Consider the following 17,910-nt stretch of genomic DNA (forward strand, 5'->3'; position numbering starts at 1 on the left):
TTCACTTCCATTTTGGCAGTAAACAACATAGATATTGTTGATAATAGTCAATGTATGTCCAACTTGGCTTTTTCACTTCATCTTTTTAATTCAGCTTTATCTTCTTGGCAAGTAGACAGTTCATTATAAATGTTGTTCCTTTCCTTATTTATTTTTAATCCTAATTCACTGTAACTAAGAGAATGTATTCAAAATCAAAATTACAATTCCACATTTTCTGTGTGAGATGTTATATCCAATTCTTCTTTCAGCAGCTTGGTTAAACAAGAAATTTTGTACATCCAGTTACATAAGTGTGAGTCAGTACTGCTTTGTAATATTTTAATGGAAAATATTATTAGCACCCGCTGTTTCAAAATAGATTTATAATTGTAAATGAGGGAGTCAACTATTAAAGTTTCAGTTCATTAAAAAAAATCAAACATTTATTCTGAACTATAAATTCAATATTTTTTTAGTTATCAGTTGATCAAGTAATAAATCACTTCTTCAAGTAATTTAATAATATTTTCATAATTCTTTCTGTAAGAGCCATTTTCCTAGTTCTATAAGATTCATAAATATAATACTGTACCGTATGCTTAAGGCGTACAGAAGAAGAAATTAAGAACCTTTAAGTATAGAAAGAAGATGTAAAGAACTTTTACGTACAGAAACAACTAAAGTTTCTCAAAAAAAGCTCAGTTTAGAGAAGATACGTTTTTCCTTTTTTTTTTTTTTTGCCTTTTATTCTACTATTTTTTCTTTATTCTTGTATGGATTATTTGCTTTTAACTTTCACTAAATAATTTTAAAACAAACTTTTTGACTGAGAGATTTCTTTCAACACGTATTTTACCCGTGCTTGATCTCGCCTTATGCTTCGTCAGCTTCACTAAAGTTTAAAACCTTCCTACAATTGAAACCTGCCTAAGATTGAAAGCTTGAAAATTGCCCGGGATTAAAAAGAAAGTCTGCGTGTTCTACGCTTGAAATCGGACTGCGACGAAAGAAAGCAACGACAACTTGAAAAAGACTCAACAGGTACTTTTAATCTTTGTCTTTGATCGGAGTTGGACATTAGTGATGGGCCGCTCGATACTCAGGTTTCGACACTGTCGAGCTTTAGAAGCACTGGAGATCGAAAGCCGCTTGCTTCAAATGCGTGATTTTGAGTCACACTAGAGTAATGACGTCATTATATCTGCGCAGTCAGCAGTCGATTTGGTCACTCTCTAATTTGCTAAAGTGCCATCCATCCATTTTCCAACCCGCTGAATCCGAACACAGGGTCACGGGGGTCTGCTGGAGCCAATCCCAGCCAACACAGGGCACAAGGCAGGAAACAATCCTGGGCAGGGTGCCAACCCACCGCAGGACACACACAAACACACCCACACACCAAGCACACACTAGGGCCAATTTAGAATCGGCAATCCACCTAACCTGCATGTCTTTGGACTGTGGGAGGAAACCGGAGCACCCGGAGGAAACCCACGCAGACACGGGGAGAACATGCAAACTCCATACAGGGAGGAGTGCTTTGGCTCAAAGCGTAAAAGCAGTTGTTCCTGCTGCAGCGATAAGGTGCGCTAACCCGAGTTCAAATCCTAATTGGGGCTCGCATATGTTGAAATAAAGATTTTGTATAAAACAGTTAAGTAGTACTTGTCTGAAAGTTAACAAATATATTTTGGAGACATTATGAACGATTTACATGGGGACCCTTTTCTTTGGTGTGGAATCGTGTCCACCTAGAATCTGTAACAAATTAATGAGCATATTTTGCGTAAGGTAGCACGTATTATAACAATCCAGAATCTACTCTACGCCATGTCGATCATATCAGAGAGGCTAAGAAACGCTTCACTAAAGCCGACGTGGTCATTACACCAGTATATGCGCAAGACACTCTCATTAAACGTTTTTACTATTCAGTGATTCCCAGATCTGTAGCTGATTTGTATTACTGATTTCCAAAAAGCAATGTGAGTAAAAGCGTGTGCTGCATAACTAATCACAACTGTCTTTAAAACAGAATCAGCGCCATCCACAGTGTCTTCTGCAATTTTAGGAAAGCCTCGGGATTTCTGCGTTAATGAGACAAAAAAAGTTGTAAAGAAACTTTGCGAATTCATCCAGAGGTGAACATAAAGATCACTCAAGTACTGACAAGAAGGAGCAGCTGGATAAGCACATCTGGAGCCAAACTTTCAAAAAAGCACCTGACTTTGTCAGCAACATCCTTTCCTTCTGAATGCATCTTATCAAAGGCTGCGCCGGGGGGATTGGGGTTTGTAAATAAGTAATCTTCCGAACTGCAGCACAACAGATAAATCATTGATGTAAACAGAATTATTGAAAGACTAAGCTTTTGTCGTTTCTGTATTCTTAAACCATCTTCCAGTCCCACAATCCCCCGCAGTCACTGTCACATTTAACGTTCCCTGCTCCTCACCTGTCGTGTCACCCAAAGCATCAACACTCAGTTTCATTCCAGGCTTTACTGTCCTTCCTTTCATAGACATAAAATAAGACACACATTCCCTCTACATACGTGTCCAATAATAATAGTAAACTGGCAGGAACGAGAAAAAGCACAAGATGGGAATATTCATGACAAGAGCCTCGGCATCAGGGTGAGGATGTGCCTTGTCACCCATTACGTGAGCTCGTCTGCCACCCTTCAGTTGCACTGGCACACCTTACACTCGGGGGCATTGCAATGGAGAATACCGACAATGTACACCTTCAGAAGTGGAATAAATCAACTGAATAAGTAGAACATTTTAGATAAACTATGATTTTTAATCATAAACAATGCAACATAACTATTATATGTGTTGTTACTTTTTATTTATTCTCACCAAACGTTACATATCTACATGGGAAATGAACATGGGTAATATGTTTATAATCATTCTCACTAAAATACACTGTCAAAATATATTAATGAGCAAACTGAGACACATTGGCCTTTAGGAAATATCAAAAAGCGTGTGCGCTGTCATTTAGGACAGAATGCATTGTTAACGTCACGCACTTTCTACTGACGCGATGTCATGAAAACAAAGAAACAGCACCGTCCATGCAAACTCATATCCTCCTTGGTTTATGACCTTATGATTAGTTGTTAAATCAAATCAATAAAGTCATTTTAAGAAGATGACAAGTCTGCTATAGTCAGTTCAATTAACGCTCCTTTTAAAAAGTTTGCTTATACAGAACATAAAACAGAATCTCAATGATGCGAGACTCGCGAGTAGTAACTAATAATATGTGACACTGAGAAATTATAATTCCGAATAACGGGAACAAGTAAAAACTACGATTTCCTAAAACGGACACTGTAAATGTAGGCATTTCAATAAATAATTTAGGAGACTTGTGTGTGCATTTCAATACCAATTTAAGAACTACGTAGGCTACCTGTTGTACTATAAACGCTACCTCAAGCAGCACTTAACAGTAAACAGTCTAACAGGACAATGACTGACTGTACGAAGACGCTGCGCCGCTACAATAAAGGTTCACACTGTCTTTCTGCATGTTTAGAAGGCGCTGATTGGCTGAAACTGTTTATAGCGAATTGTCTTAAATTGGTAGTGCCGTATAGCGATCAGAAACGAAAAGACACATTTAGGCATGCTGCACAGTAGTTTGTTTTTCTACAATACAAATTCAGTACGACACCAGGGTCTCCAAACACACAAATATGAAGCTTATTACGTTTTACAGTGAAACTCTTTACATACACAATATAATTAGAGACGTGTGTCCCCTGCCCGACTACGGCGGCCCAATCTTCCCTCGACAGCTCGATTCGCTCGCTATCCGTCCAAGCTGAAATTATTGTTAAATGGAGGAATTGAAAAAAACCTTTATCAAGTGGAGGATCGACGACGCGAACTGGTGGTGTTTTTACTGAGAGACAGTTGCGATACCATTGAGCCACCTAATCAGGATAATTAACGAGCTTCGCACAACTGAACTACTACTACTGTTCTTACTGCGGCGGATGTGGAAATATGTTGTTTGACATATGCACGTTAAATTGGTTTAATTGACACGAGAGTATCATTGTTGTATTCTCCTAATGAAGACGAAAAAATTATATTTATAGATGTATACTATATGACATATGGTTTTGAACAAAATTAAGCGTTCCATAAAAAGGTCGCACGATTTACCTAATCTTTTTATATATATATAAAGTTGATATATGACAATATATCTTTAACACTATGTATCAGACAAAGGAAATCACAGCAAACCACAAGAACAATAATTACTTCTCAGCAACTACCTGAATTGTAGTTTAACTATATTAAGTGAAGTGTGTAATGTCAATACGAATTACAAAATATAACTAGAGAGTTAAGTGTCAGATAGACTCTCAGAATATAGAGGTCAATGAGACTTCGAAGCCCTATCATGATCCAATCTCAGTACTACGCATGTCTGAGGCTTCGGAGCCCCGTCATGATGCAATCTTAGTACGCATGTCTGCTCAGTGCTCTAACCAAGCTTGATGATTCCAGTGTGCATGTCTGTTTGGTGCTGACGAGCTTCCGTCTGAAGTACATATGGCATCAACAGAGTTCAAAAACTCGACAGAACTCCCATTGAAATGAATGTTTGTGGATCATCCATACATGTTAAATGATTGTGCCCGATAATACTTTGTGGTAAAAAATAAAATTATAAATTATACATCATATAAATGCCGACTTGTAGAATGCATAATACTGCAAAGAAGAGCTTTAGTAATACGGGTTGACGACACATCTCTCACTATAATACTCTCATAAATATCTATTCTTCACCTCATGCAACGTTTTCATGCAACACTGAACGTATGTCATATAGTATACATCTATATAGAATTGTTTTTGTCTTCATTACATACATACATACATACATACATACATACATACATACATACATACATACATACATACATACATACATACATACATACATACATACATACATACATACATACATACATACATACATACATACATACATACATACATACATACATACTGCCAAGAGCAGTAGTGGTGCAGCGGTAGCGTTGCCGCTCCATAATAAGGCTTTCGTGGGTTCAGGTCCCACGTCCACCCATTGTGAATTGTGACCCAAAAGAGTCTGTTTTTCTTTTTCTTTTTCTTTTTTTTTCCATTTAACAGCAAATCCCACCGTGGACCAAGAGCGAGCAAGGCGAGAACACTAGTAAAGATCTATCAAATGGAAATGGGCATCTTGTTTTATGTGTATAACAAAAAAAAATATTTGAGTGACGATTTCAACTGTTATTGTAGTTGTTGATGGCAGGTTTAGCGGTTTAAAATTTTAATTATTAAATTAATAAGGTTGAATGTGTTCTTACTTTGAGTGTGGGGTGGGGGGGGGGGGGCTACACGGTAAATATGTTAGTAACTGGGATTGCGCCTCTATAACTGGAAGATTGCTTAGGAATGATACAGACTGGACAACTATATGTTTTAAGAAATGTTTTATTATTGCACTGTGCTGTGACTAAGACAACTTTTTACTGATCGCCTGTCCGGACCTTGAAGATGTGTTCACGAGGGAGGGATGCTGTTGTTAAAAGCAAATGCTTTTTCGTCATCAGGTCCAGATGTGTTTATCCCGCTGCTTTTTGTTGTTGCCTCAGCACTCAAGAGGATCTTTAATGCCGACCTTGATCCATGCACTGCTCACCTCGGAGTGTCCCGTGTGTGTCTGTGTGTCTGTGTGCCGGTGACTGATCTGCGCCGTGTCTCTCAGCCTCTCTGATGAGCTCCGGATTGACACCTTTGAATGTTTGGTGCAGCAGAGCAAATTCAACCTGATCTACCACAGTGGGTTTGTTATCACCTTATTCAATGGAGGGGTTCATGGACGTCAAATGGCGATGAATAGAAGATGAATTAATGTAAATACGTGAGCTGCCTTACGCAATTAGTCATCGCATTTTGATGGCGATTCTAAGTGGGGATGATTCTCGAACAGATCTCTTACGCGATCCTCCCACAGTATCTCTCAAAATTATTTAGTTCAAATTGGTTATAAAGATTTCACTCGAGATTATTTTTTTAATTATTATTAATTATGATGAGTCTGTAGTTCGGATTGAACTCAGGCTAACACTACGCTCAGAATTTGAAAAGTAACCACCTTAGATAATTGAACCACTTGATCGAATAATGACATCTGTGATTTAAGGATTTCACCTTTTCTTTCTCAAATGTGCTTACCTATATCAAGTCAAAGTACAGGGATAAACCTTTATTTTCTGTCTACTCCGTTTTAATTAAGTCAGAACAAAGAAAACATTTAAGGCTATTAAATGTGATCTCAAGAAAAGATGAGGGTTAATTATAATACTAAGAACAGGAGCGATTATAATGATACAGTGCAAAAGTAAATACTAATTAAAAGAGCCGGGGATCAGTGAGTGAGACGTCTTATTTTGTTTAACTCTTGCTATCGTATAGTGCATTCTGCCTGTCGGCGTTAGTTATATTTATATTTTTTAGACATCAGAAACTAGAAGCTGCTGACAAGCTCTTAATTCTCTTCATTGTCAGTCTGTAGCTGCGAAAAAATAAAAGCAATAAGAGTTTTAACAGACGTCATTGAAGTGGATCATAAGTTTCTGTAACGTTAATGAAAATGGCCAGGAGGTGTCTCTAGAGAGGTGAGTGTTAAATGCTTCCAAGCTTCGATATGATTTCCGACACAATTGCTTCAAACGTGTTGATGCTTCGTGAGGCTTCACTCTGCCCATCACTATTAGACATATTTGAGAATTACTAGTGCTCCCCGCGAGACTGTAAAATTATAAAGGATCTTTAGTACAACACCTAATAAGATCGTCATGGCACCTGATTCCGGCATCCAGAGGAAATATCAGAGAAACGTGACTGAAAGGCGCATGAATATGACGTCACAAAAATAATCACCATGACAACAGAAAGCCGTTCAATTCAGTGACAACAAAACTTCAAACAGCGATGGATTACAAATACAATTATCCAATATGATGACGTACGTAAAGGATTTACAACAATATGATTTTAACTGTGAAAAAGTAGAATTAATTATCTAGAATCAGATCGACAACTTCCATCCATCCATTTTCCAACCCGCTGAACACAGGGTCACGAGGGTCTGCTGGAGCCAATCCCAGGACACAAGGCAGGAACCAGTCCCAGGCAGGGTGCCAACCCACCGCAGGACACACACAAACACACCCAGCACACACTAGGGACAATTTAAAATCCACATGTCTTCAGACTGTGGGAGGAAACCCAGCCAGACAACATGCAAACTTCACACAGGGAGGACCCGGGAAGCGAACCCGGGTCTCCTAACTGTGAAGCAACAGCGCTACCACTGCGCCACCATTTCAACAACTTGAGAATGAAATATAAAAAGTTAAGCAACAAAGTTTTATCCATCCAGAACACCGAAGATGCAAGGAAAAAGATACAAAGGGATTTTGATGCTAGAATGAAAACTGTACCTACGTTTTTGGGATATGCATTGGATTGGGTTATAGAAGTACATCAAAATAAAAGTCTCAACCAGCAACCTGTCTTTTCTGCTAACCAATTCAGGGATTACAGAACGAAAGATGACATTTCTACTTCAGTTAAAGACTCCCAAATATCAGCAAAATCTAAAAGTCACGCAAGTTCAGGGGCTACTTCAATTAGTGCCATCAGATCTCAAGAGGCAGCGCACATGCTGTGCTGTTAGCTAAAGTAACAAAAACAAAGAAAGCATCAGGTTCTATATATGGAAGAGATGCGGTTGAAAGCCAAAAGGAAACTTCAGGAATAACAGCTTAAAATACAGTTAAAGGCTAAAGGAGATTAATTAGCGTTGGAAGCAGCTATAGTGGAATCCGAAGCAAAATTGAGAGCTCTAAAAGGACGCAATCACAGCCCAAGTAAACCAAAACCCTATAAAGTTCCTCGGAAGGCAGATGTGAAAATTGGAAAGTCACCAGATGCAAGTATTCGTGACTTTTTATGTAGAAATGAAAGTAAAAACAATCCTCAGCAACTGCTTTATGATCAACAAAATGAGTCACCAGCACCTCTTTAACAACTGCTTTATGATAAGCGTTATGATCAACAGAAAGAACAATAGTATAAGACTCAAGTGCCTTATGTGCCATACAGAAAGATTCCAATATTTGGCGGTGATCCCTTGAAATATGTGGATTTTATTGGAGCATTTGACCGAGATATCAATGATGTGATAGAGAATCTGCGAGATAAATTGGACTTATTGGCACAGTTTACTAAAGGTTCACCTCACGAGATTGTTAAAAACTGTAAATACTTGTCACCGTTAGAAGGTTATCAAAAAGCCAGAATGAAACTCGAAAGTCTTTCCAGCTACGGAAAGGAGAAGGTCTGAGCCATTATGCGATCTTTCCTGGCGGATGTACGAACATTATGCCCAACTTACAAAGCGGGAAACAATTTGAAAGTAATGACAGCCTTCGTACTATAGTCTCCAAACCTCAAGACCTACTAGCACCATGGCAATGCAAAGTTCAGAGTATTCAAAGTACGGAGAGCAGACGAGCCCTTCTCACCGATCCAGTGAACTTTCTGGATGAACAGATAACATCAGTTTTGAACCCCGTGTACGACTCAGCTCTACAAAGCCGTACCTTCGAGAAGGAAAAGGACAAGACTGATCAAGAGGAGTATTCTTTGAAAGGCATCCTGAGAGAAAGCAGTTTCATTACAAACTTTTCTGCTGTAGACGAAAAAGGGATACAGACACCTCAGTCAAAAAGGTGGAGACGGCTGGAAGTACAAGCGGTAAGTTTTGTCTTTTTTGCAATGAAAATCACGATCTTGACGAATGCAGTGGACTTTAGAAATTAACATATGAAAGTAAAATTGACTTTTTGAAATCTAAAGGCTTATGCTTTAAGTGTCTTAAACAAGGACATTTTAGTAGGCCTAAAGACTGTGAAGAAAAAAAATAAATGCCAAATGTACACTCAGTTGCATCTTGTAATTCTGTATATGATTAAGGAAAAAGGCACCGACGATAAAACCACACCTCCTAAAGAGGAGAATGCTAAGTCAGATGAGAAGAACGTTTCTTCTGCCCATATTTCTGTGGAACCACAAGAGACTTGAACTGATACCGGGGCCGGTAAAGAGTGTGTCTTAGCTGTGACTTCAGTTAAAGTTAAGTCTGAAACAAGTGAAAAATGTGTAGAAACATCTGCTCTAAAAGATTCAGGCAGCTCAGCTACATTTTGCACAGAAAGTTTGTAAGAGTAGTTAAATCTTTCTGGAAGAAAGTCTCACATCTACATCAGCACTGTAGAAAGAGACAAAGTAAATAGACAGAAATTAGTGAAGTGTACAGTCTTAATGGAGTTACAAACCTATGGGATAGAGGAAAATACATTTTTTGATTTACCAGAAGTGTACGCAGTGAACTCTGTACCAGAGAAAAGGGAGAGCATCCCTAAACAAGATGTCAAGAAATTGACTTATCTAAAAGATGTGCATATATCCCAGATAAATGCTGACCAAAGAAATAATACTGTATTGTAATTACAATTCTATTATTAATATTGTTGTTGTTAAGTACAAATGCCCGTAAAGTCATGGAGCCACGGCAAATCGCACATAGTGAAGATGGAAGACTTCATGCTGTAAAAACATCCTGTAGGTGGATTGTTAATGGATTGATAAAGAGCTCAGACAAAGAAAGATTGCTCAGTTAAAGTTATTCAGTCAATCATGTGACAATAATGGAGATAGAACAAATGTTACTCCAGCAATACAATATAGACTTTCCAGAATGCAGCTGTGAGGAGAAGGAAGAAATGTCAGCTTTTAAAGATGAGGCTCTTAAAGTGCCAAACAATCGATGTGTTGCAGAACAACGCGCTATTGGACTTAAAAGGAAACTTCCAAAGTATCCAACATTCCATGCGGATTACAAAATTTTCATGAAAGACATTTTAGACAAAGGATATGCCATCAAGGTACCCACTGAACAATGGACAATTGAAAAAGAGAGAGTTTGGTATATACAGTGCATCCAGAAAGTATTAACAGCACATCACTTTTTCCACATTTTGTTATGTTACAGCCTTATTCCAAAATGGATTAAATTCATTTTTTTCCTCAGAATTCTATGCACAACACCCCATAATGACAACGTGAAAAAAGTTTACTTGAGGTTTTTCCAAATTTATTAAAAATAAAAAAACTGAGAAATCACATGTCCATAAGTATTCACAGCCTTTGCTCAATACTTTGTCGATGACCTTTGACAGCAATTACAGCCTCAAGTCTTGTTGAATATCATGGCACAAGCTTGGCACACCTATCCTTGGCCAGTTTTGCCCATTCCTCTTTGCAGCACCTCTCAAGCTCCATCAGGATGGATGGGAAGCGTCGGTGCACAGCCATTTTAAGATCTCTCCAGAGATGTTCAATCGGATTCAAGTCTGGGCTCTGGCTGGGCCACTCAAGGACATTCACAGAGTTGTCCTGAAGCCACTCCTTTGTTATCTTGGCTGTGTGCTTAGGGTCGTTGTCCTGCTGAAAGATGAACCGTCGCCCCAGTCTGAGGTCAAGAGCGCTCTGGAGCAGGTTTTCATCCAGGATGTCTCTGTACATTGCTGCAGTCATCTTTCTCTTTATCCTGACTAGTCTCCCAGTCCCTGCCACTGAAAAACATCGCGACAGCATGATGCTGCCACCACCATGCTTCACTGTAGGGATGGTATTGGCCTGGTGATGAGCGGTGCCTGGTTTCCTCTAAACGTGACACCTGCCATTCACACCAAAGAGTTCAATCTTTGTCTCATCAGACCAGAGAATTTTCTTTCTCATGGTCTGAGAGTCCTTCAGGTGCCTTTTGGCAAACTCCAGGCGAGCTGCCATCTGCCTTTTACTAAGGAATGGCTTCCGTCTGGCCACTCTACCATACAGGCCTGATTGGTGGATTGCTGCAGAGATGGTTGTCCTTCTGGAAGGTTCTCCTCTCTCCACAGAGGACCTCTGGAGCTCTGACAGAGTGACCATCGAGTTCTTGGTCCCCTCCCTGACTAAGGCCCTTCTCCCCCGATCGCTCAGTTTAGATGGCCGCCAGCTCTAGGAAGAGTCCTGGTGGTTTCAAACTTCTTCCACTTACAGATGATGGAGGCCACTGTGCTCATTGGGACCTTCAAAGCAGCAGAAATTTTCTGTAACCTTCCCCAGATTTGTGCCTCGAGACAATCCTGTCTCGGAGGTCTACAGACAATTCCTTTGACTTCATGCTTGGTTTGTGCTCTGACATGAACTGTCAACTTTGGGACCTTATAGAGACAGGTGTGTGCCTTTCCAAATCATGTCCAGTCAGCTGAAGTTACCACAGGTGGACTCCAATGAAGCTGCAGAAACATCTCAAGGATGATCAGGGGAAACAGGATGCACCTGAGCTCAGTTTTGAGCTTCACGGCAAAGGCTGTGAATACTTATGTACATGTGCTTTCTCAATTTTTTTATTTTTAATAAATTTGCAAAAACCTCAAGTAAACTTTTTTCACGTTGTCATTATGGGGTGTTGTGTGTAGAATTCTGAGAAAAAAATGAATTTAATCCATTTTGGAATAAGGCTGTAATATAACAAAATGTGGAAAAAGTGATGCGCTGTGAATACTTTCCGGAAATTACTGTACCTCACCACAGAGTATATCATCCAAAGAAAAATAAGATCAGAGTGGTTTTGACTGTACAGCCACTTATCAAGTTTTTTCTCTAAATGAACAGTTGCTGAAAGGACCTGATTTAATACACTTATTGGAGTTCTTACAAGATTCAGAGAGGAACCAATTGCGCTCATGGCAGACATTAAATCAATGTTCTACCAAGTGAAAGTTCCAGAAGAAGACATGGATCTTCTTTATTTTCTGTGGTGGCCTGAAGGTAATCTAAACAATGAACCTGAGGAATACAAAGTGGCAGTGCGTCTTTATGGTGCCGCTTCGTCACTTAGTTGTGCCTCTTATGCCTTAAGAAGAACAGCAGAGGATGCAAGAGACACAGCTCCAGAGGAAGCAGTTAACACTGCACTGCATAAGTTCTGTGTTGATGACTGTTTAAAGTCAGTTGCTACAGAAGAACAAGCCAAAAAATTGGCCAAAGATCTTCAAACCCTGTGCTTAAAGGGATGATTTTATCTTACATAATGGATAAGTAATAGCAGAGCAGTCTTGTTGTCTATTCCCGAAGAAAACAGGGCAATAGATCAAAAGGACTTGGACTTAAGTCATGATTTGTTACCAGTTGAAAGAGCCTTAGGTGCTCAATGGTGCACACAGACTGACAGTTTCAAGTTTCAAGTAAAGCTGCAAGATAAGCCCGCTACAAGACGTGGTATTCTGTCAGCGGTCAGTTCAATATACGATCCACTTGGATTTTTAGCACCAGTCATACTACCTGCTAAACTTATTCTAAGAGAACTGTGTAAAGAGAAATATGCGTGGGATCAAGAAGGGGAAGTTAAGTATGTCCGGCAATGGAAAAAAATGGATGAACAATTTACAGCTACTAGTGGATTATAATGTAGACAGGTGCATTAAACCTCCTGGATTTGGTCAAATAATGACTGCACAAAAGCATCATTTTGGAGATGCTTCAGAGAACGGGTATGGCATTGTTTCCTACTTCCTTCTGACTAACAAAGAAAATGAGAGACATTGTTCATTTCTAACGGGGATATCAAGAGTGGCACCACTGAAACCTGTCACAATACCAAGGTTAGAACTCACAGCAGCAGTGGTAGCAGTCAAAATGGACAAAATGTTAAAACAAGAACTACAGATTCTCCTGCAAGAGTCAATCTTTTGGACTGACAGCACCACAGTACTAAGGTACATTACAAATGAAAGTGCATGCTACAAAACCTTTGTTGCCAACAAAATCATAGCCATAAGAGAGCTCACGCAACCCTCACAATAGAGGTACATTGCATCTTTGATTAGGAATCAAGAGGATTGACAATAGAAAGCTTCATCAAAAGTAAGACTTGGATACAAAGCCCAAACTTCCTGCTACAGAACTGTCTACTAGCAACGATCCAGAAATCAAAAGGTGTGTAGTGAATTTTTCAAGTGTAGAGGAAAAAATTGAACCAGTAGAAAGACTTGTAGAGTACTACTCAAAATGTTCAATTTAAAGAAAGCAGTAGCGTGGTTCCTTAGGTTCAATGAAGTGCTACTGTGTCTGAAAGAAGAGAGAAAGGCAATTCAATATACAGTCAGTCAATCTGGACACAGCCCAGAGAACCAAAAGACATTAATCACAGAACATATGAAGAAATACAAATCTTTATTTGAGAGTTGGAGGAAGACTCAGCAAATCTGCTATGTCAGAAGAGGCAAAACACCCTGCAATTATTCACATATTGCTATACTCATTATGCAACAAGTTCAGAAAGAAATTGGACATTGTGGGCATAATTACACAATGCTACACCCTGTAACTCCTGGGTAAAGAGTCAAGTCATCAAGACAATGCCAGATGCAAAAGGAGCAGTAGCAGAATTGTTTGTGTGCAGACCAAGACCAGCACACTGGACAGACCTGTGAACAAACTGGGCCTGCTCCAGGAAGCAGCAAATGATTAAAATGATTACTTTTTCTTTTTGCATGCCTAATTTTAATTTTGTTTGTGTTTCTACAGTAGAATCTAAGTTTTAAGTTTCTTAAGTTTGATTTAAGTTAAGTAAAGTAGTGAAGGCTCTTATTAAGTAAAGTTAAAGTAATTGATTTCTGCCCTCACATAAACAATTAGGTGCCAGATGTGTAACAGCCATTTTCCTAGTTCTATAAGATTCATAAATATTTCACTAGATGACAATGCATAATCTATGGGAAGTTCCTATAACCCCCATAAGTAGAATCATATTGGTATATTCTTGCCTTTTCTATCAGCTTTGTGTAAACATTATTCTACAGTTAGTGACCAGCCTTGCAATGGGTAAGGTATAGAAGGCATATGGTTTTAAACTGTGCCTGCGGGCCTGCGGGTCTTTTGAGTGTGTGATGTAACTCTAAGAAAACAGTGCTTATTTAAGTATGTTCCGTATGCTTAAGGCGTACAGAAGAAGAAATTAAGAACCTTTAAGTATAGAAAGAAGAAGTAAAGAATTTTTAAGTACAGAAATAACTAAAGTTTCTCAAGAAATGCTGAGTTTAGAGAAGATACGTTTTTTCTTTTTTGTGCCTTTTATTGTACGTGTTGTGGCAGGTGGCCAGGGACCTTGCCCCACCGGGACGCCTGGATCAGGGAAGGACCGGGAAGGGGGCAATATTTTCCCTGGACGCAAGAGGGCAGCCCCCCGATTTCCATCCAGGAGCACGACTACGGAGATGGGAAGCACAACCCCGTGGGGGTCCGTGGTCCAACCAAGGGGCTGCCTGGATGGCTCCTGAGCCCTGGAGGACAGCACTTCCGCCACACCAGGAAGTGCTGCTGCTCCAGGAACTGTGTATTCCCGGAGTGCTTACGGGTGCAAGGGAAGCACTTCTGCCACACCAGGAAGTGTTGCCGGAAAACCATCATCAGCACCTGGAGCACATCCAGGGCATGATAAAAGGGGCTGCCTCACTCCCTTTGAAGAGCTGGAGTCGGGAGGAGAAAGATGGAGCTTGTAAAGGAGGCGAAGAGGTGGCCAAAGAGAGAGGAAAGGACTGAGGAAGCGTGAGTGTGGGGAACCAAGTTGTATATAGTTTGAATAAATAAACCCGTGTGTTTTGGACATTGGTGTCATGTCTTTCTGTGGCCGGGCTATCTATTACAGTGTGTAACTATTTTTTCTTTATTCTTGTATGGATTATTTGCTTTTAACTTTCACCAAATAATTTTAAAATGAACTTTTGGACTACGAGTTTTCATTCAACACGCGTTTTACCCATGCTTGATCTCGCCTTACGCTACGGCGACTAGACTTTCATTTATATAAATTCACAAATACCTATTATGCAAAAAAGAAAGTGCAAGTTCACAGACTTGTTGAACAACAAATCTCCTTGTTTTTGAAAGGTCAGAACAGACTGAGGGACTGAGGCTCCCAAGATTCAATTTCAGAAGATTGCTATATAAAGATTTCAATTCATATTTATCCAAAAACCTAGCTTTACTGAGAAAAATAGTTTAATTGGAAAAACATTAAAGACTGTAGATAAGTACAAATAAACTAAACTGAAAAGAATAAAATTATTTTTATTTTATTAGAAGTAAATTTACTATATATATCATTTTTTACAGGTTTACCCAGCCACAGGGGATGCACAAACCAGTGTGTTTCTTCATGCCGGTCCCAAGCCTGGAAAAATGGTGATGGTTACGTCAGGAAGGGCATCCGGTGTAAAATTTTGCCAAATCAATATGCGGACAACAATACAAATTTCCATACCAGATCGGTTGAACCCCGGGTTAACAACGACAGCCACCAGTACTGTTAGCCAACAGGGTGCTGGCGGAAATTGGGCTACTGTTGGCCAAAGAAGAAGAACAAGAAGAAGGAGAAGAAGAGGGGGGAGACATGTCCAGTGGCAGGAGGAGAGGAGAAAGGTAAAGAGAGTGGAACTGAGGGTAGGAACTTTGAATGTTGGCAGTGTGACTGGTAAGGGGAGAGAGTTAGCAGATATGGTGGAGAGAAGGAGGGTTGATAAATTGTGTGTGTGAAGAGACTAAATAGAAGAGGAGTAAGGCCAGGTGGATTGGAGGTGGATTCAAATTGTTCTATCATGGTGTGGATAGGAAATGGAGTCAGGGTTATTCTGAAGGAATAGTATGTCAAGAGTGTTTTGTAGGTGAAAAGAGTGTCAGATGATGAGCTGGAAATTGGAGGTGTGATGATGAATGTTATTAGTACATATGCCCTGCAAGCTGGGTGTGCAATGGGTGAGAAAGAAGATCTTTGGAGTGAGTTGGATGAAGTGATGAATAGTGTACCCAAAGAACAGAAAGTGGTGATTGGAGTGGATTTCAATGGGCATGTTGGTGAAGGGAACAGAGGAGATGAGGAGGTGATGGGTAGGTATAGTGTCAAGGAGTGGAATGAAGAAGGTCAGAGGATAGTGGATTTTTCCAAAAGGATGGACATGGCTGTGGTGAATACGTATTTTAAGAAGAGGGAGGAATATAGGGTGATGTACAAGAGTGGAGGAAGATGCACACAAGTAGATTACATCCTATGCAGAAAAGTCAATCTGAAGGAGATTGAAGACTGCAAAGTGGTGGCAGGGGAAAGTGTAGTTAGGCAACATAGAATGATGGTCTGTAGGATGATGTTGGAGATCAAGAAGAGGAAGAGAATGAGGGCAGAGCCAAGGAACAAATGGTGGAAGTTGAAAAAGGAAGACTGCAAGGTTGAGTTTAGGGAGAAGGTGAGACAGGCATAGGTGGCAGTGAAGAATTACAAGACAGTTGGGAAACTACAGCAGATGTAGTAAGGGTAACAGCAAGAAGGGTGCCTGGTGTGATATCTGGACAGAGGAAGGAGGAAAAGGAAATTTGGTGGTGGAATGGGGAAGAACAGGAGAGTATACAGAGGAAGAGGATGGTAAAGAAGAAGTGGGATATTCAGAGAAATGCAGAAAGTAGACAAGAGTACAAGGAGATAAGGCGCAAGGTATAAAGTGCAATATAAATAAAATTTATTATTATTATTATTAAGGTGAAGAGATTGGTGGCGAAGGCTAAAGAAAAAGCGTATGATGAGTTGTATGAGAGGTTGAACACTAAAGTCAAGTCAAGTCAAGTCAACTTTATTTATAAAGCACTTTACATACAACAGCCGTTGACCAAAGAGTGAGAAAAGGACCGGTACTGATTGGCTAGAGGGACCGAGCTGGGAAAGATGTGCAGCAGGTTAGGGTTATAAAGGATAAAGATGGAAACATGCTCACAAGCGAGGAGAGTGTGTTGAGAAGATGGAAAGAGTACTTTGAGAGGCTGATGAATGAAGAGAACGAGAGAGAGAAGAGGTTGGATGACGTGGAGATAGAGAATCAGGAAGTGCAACGGATTAGCAAGGAGGAAGTAAGGACAGCTATGAAGAGGATGAAAAAAGGAAAAGCCGTTGGTCAAGATGACATACCTGTGGAAGCATGTGAGGTGTTTAGGAGAAATGGTAGTGCAGTCCAGTCGACTGTTTGATTGTCTGGTGGCATTGAGGAAGACCCTGACTGATTGAAAAGATAAAAGAAGGATTTGAGAGGGAAAGGATCTGGACCTGTGATGACATCAGGGAAGATCATGTGTGTATAAAAAAAGACGCTATATTCTGGATTATTGCGAAAGTCATGTGAAAGCCTACACTTATCATGTGGTGAGATTCTTGTTTTAATGTCCCACAAGAGACACAAGTGTGAGTTACAAACACAAGAGGGCGCCACTCCTCACACTGGAGTATCTCACTGACACGCCCACTGAGGTCACCTTCCCAGAATCCTCTCATTGTCTCTGGACGTCTACTGCACATGATGTGTGTGTCCACCTGTCGGTCACTAAGCCCACTGACAGATATATGTCGATGTCCTGTATAGAACTGGGGGTCATGTCTTGTAGAATGATGTTGGCCTTTTCAGTCCACTTGGCTATAATGGCGGTCACTTCCTGTGCCTCCCACCTTACTGTCCACACTGCCTTCAGTCCTAATCCTCTCCTCCCTGTCACCTTCTCTTTCTGTGTATGGCTGGCTGGCCATTTCTACTGCTGCTGTCCACCCTTTCTCTTATTGCTCTATCTGTCCTCCTCTCTCTCCTTCTCCTTATCCTCTGCCTTGTCCTCCTCTTTAATTCATCCTTTTCTTCATTCTGTTCATCTCCTTCTCTTGTCTCTCCTTATCTTTGCTATACTGTTCTCTTTG

At 40.1% G+C, this 17,910-nt stretch overlaps 2 protein-coding genes across 6 annotated transcripts in view; both read right to left on the bottom strand.

Annotated features, from left to right (window-relative positions):
* Positions 1-17,910, bottom strand: part of LOC114645176 (NACHT, LRR and PYD domains-containing protein 1b allele 4-like) — a 140,802-nt gene that overhangs the window by 16,682 nt on the left and 106,210 nt on the right. The window lies entirely within an intron of this gene.
* LOC114645174 (NACHT, LRR and PYD domains-containing protein 3-like) overlaps positions 1-17,910 on the bottom strand; it is a 98,622-nt gene that overhangs the window by 14,711 nt on the left and 66,001 nt on the right. The gene's annotated exons all lie outside the window — the stretch shown is intronic.

Source organism: Erpetoichthys calabaricus (assembly GCF_900747795.2).
Source record: "Erpetoichthys calabaricus chromosome 1 unlocalized genomic scaffold, fErpCal1.3 SUPER_1_unloc_25, whole genome shotgun sequence".
NCBI lineage: Eukaryota > Metazoa > Chordata > Cladistia > Polypteriformes > Polypteridae > Erpetoichthys > Erpetoichthys calabaricus.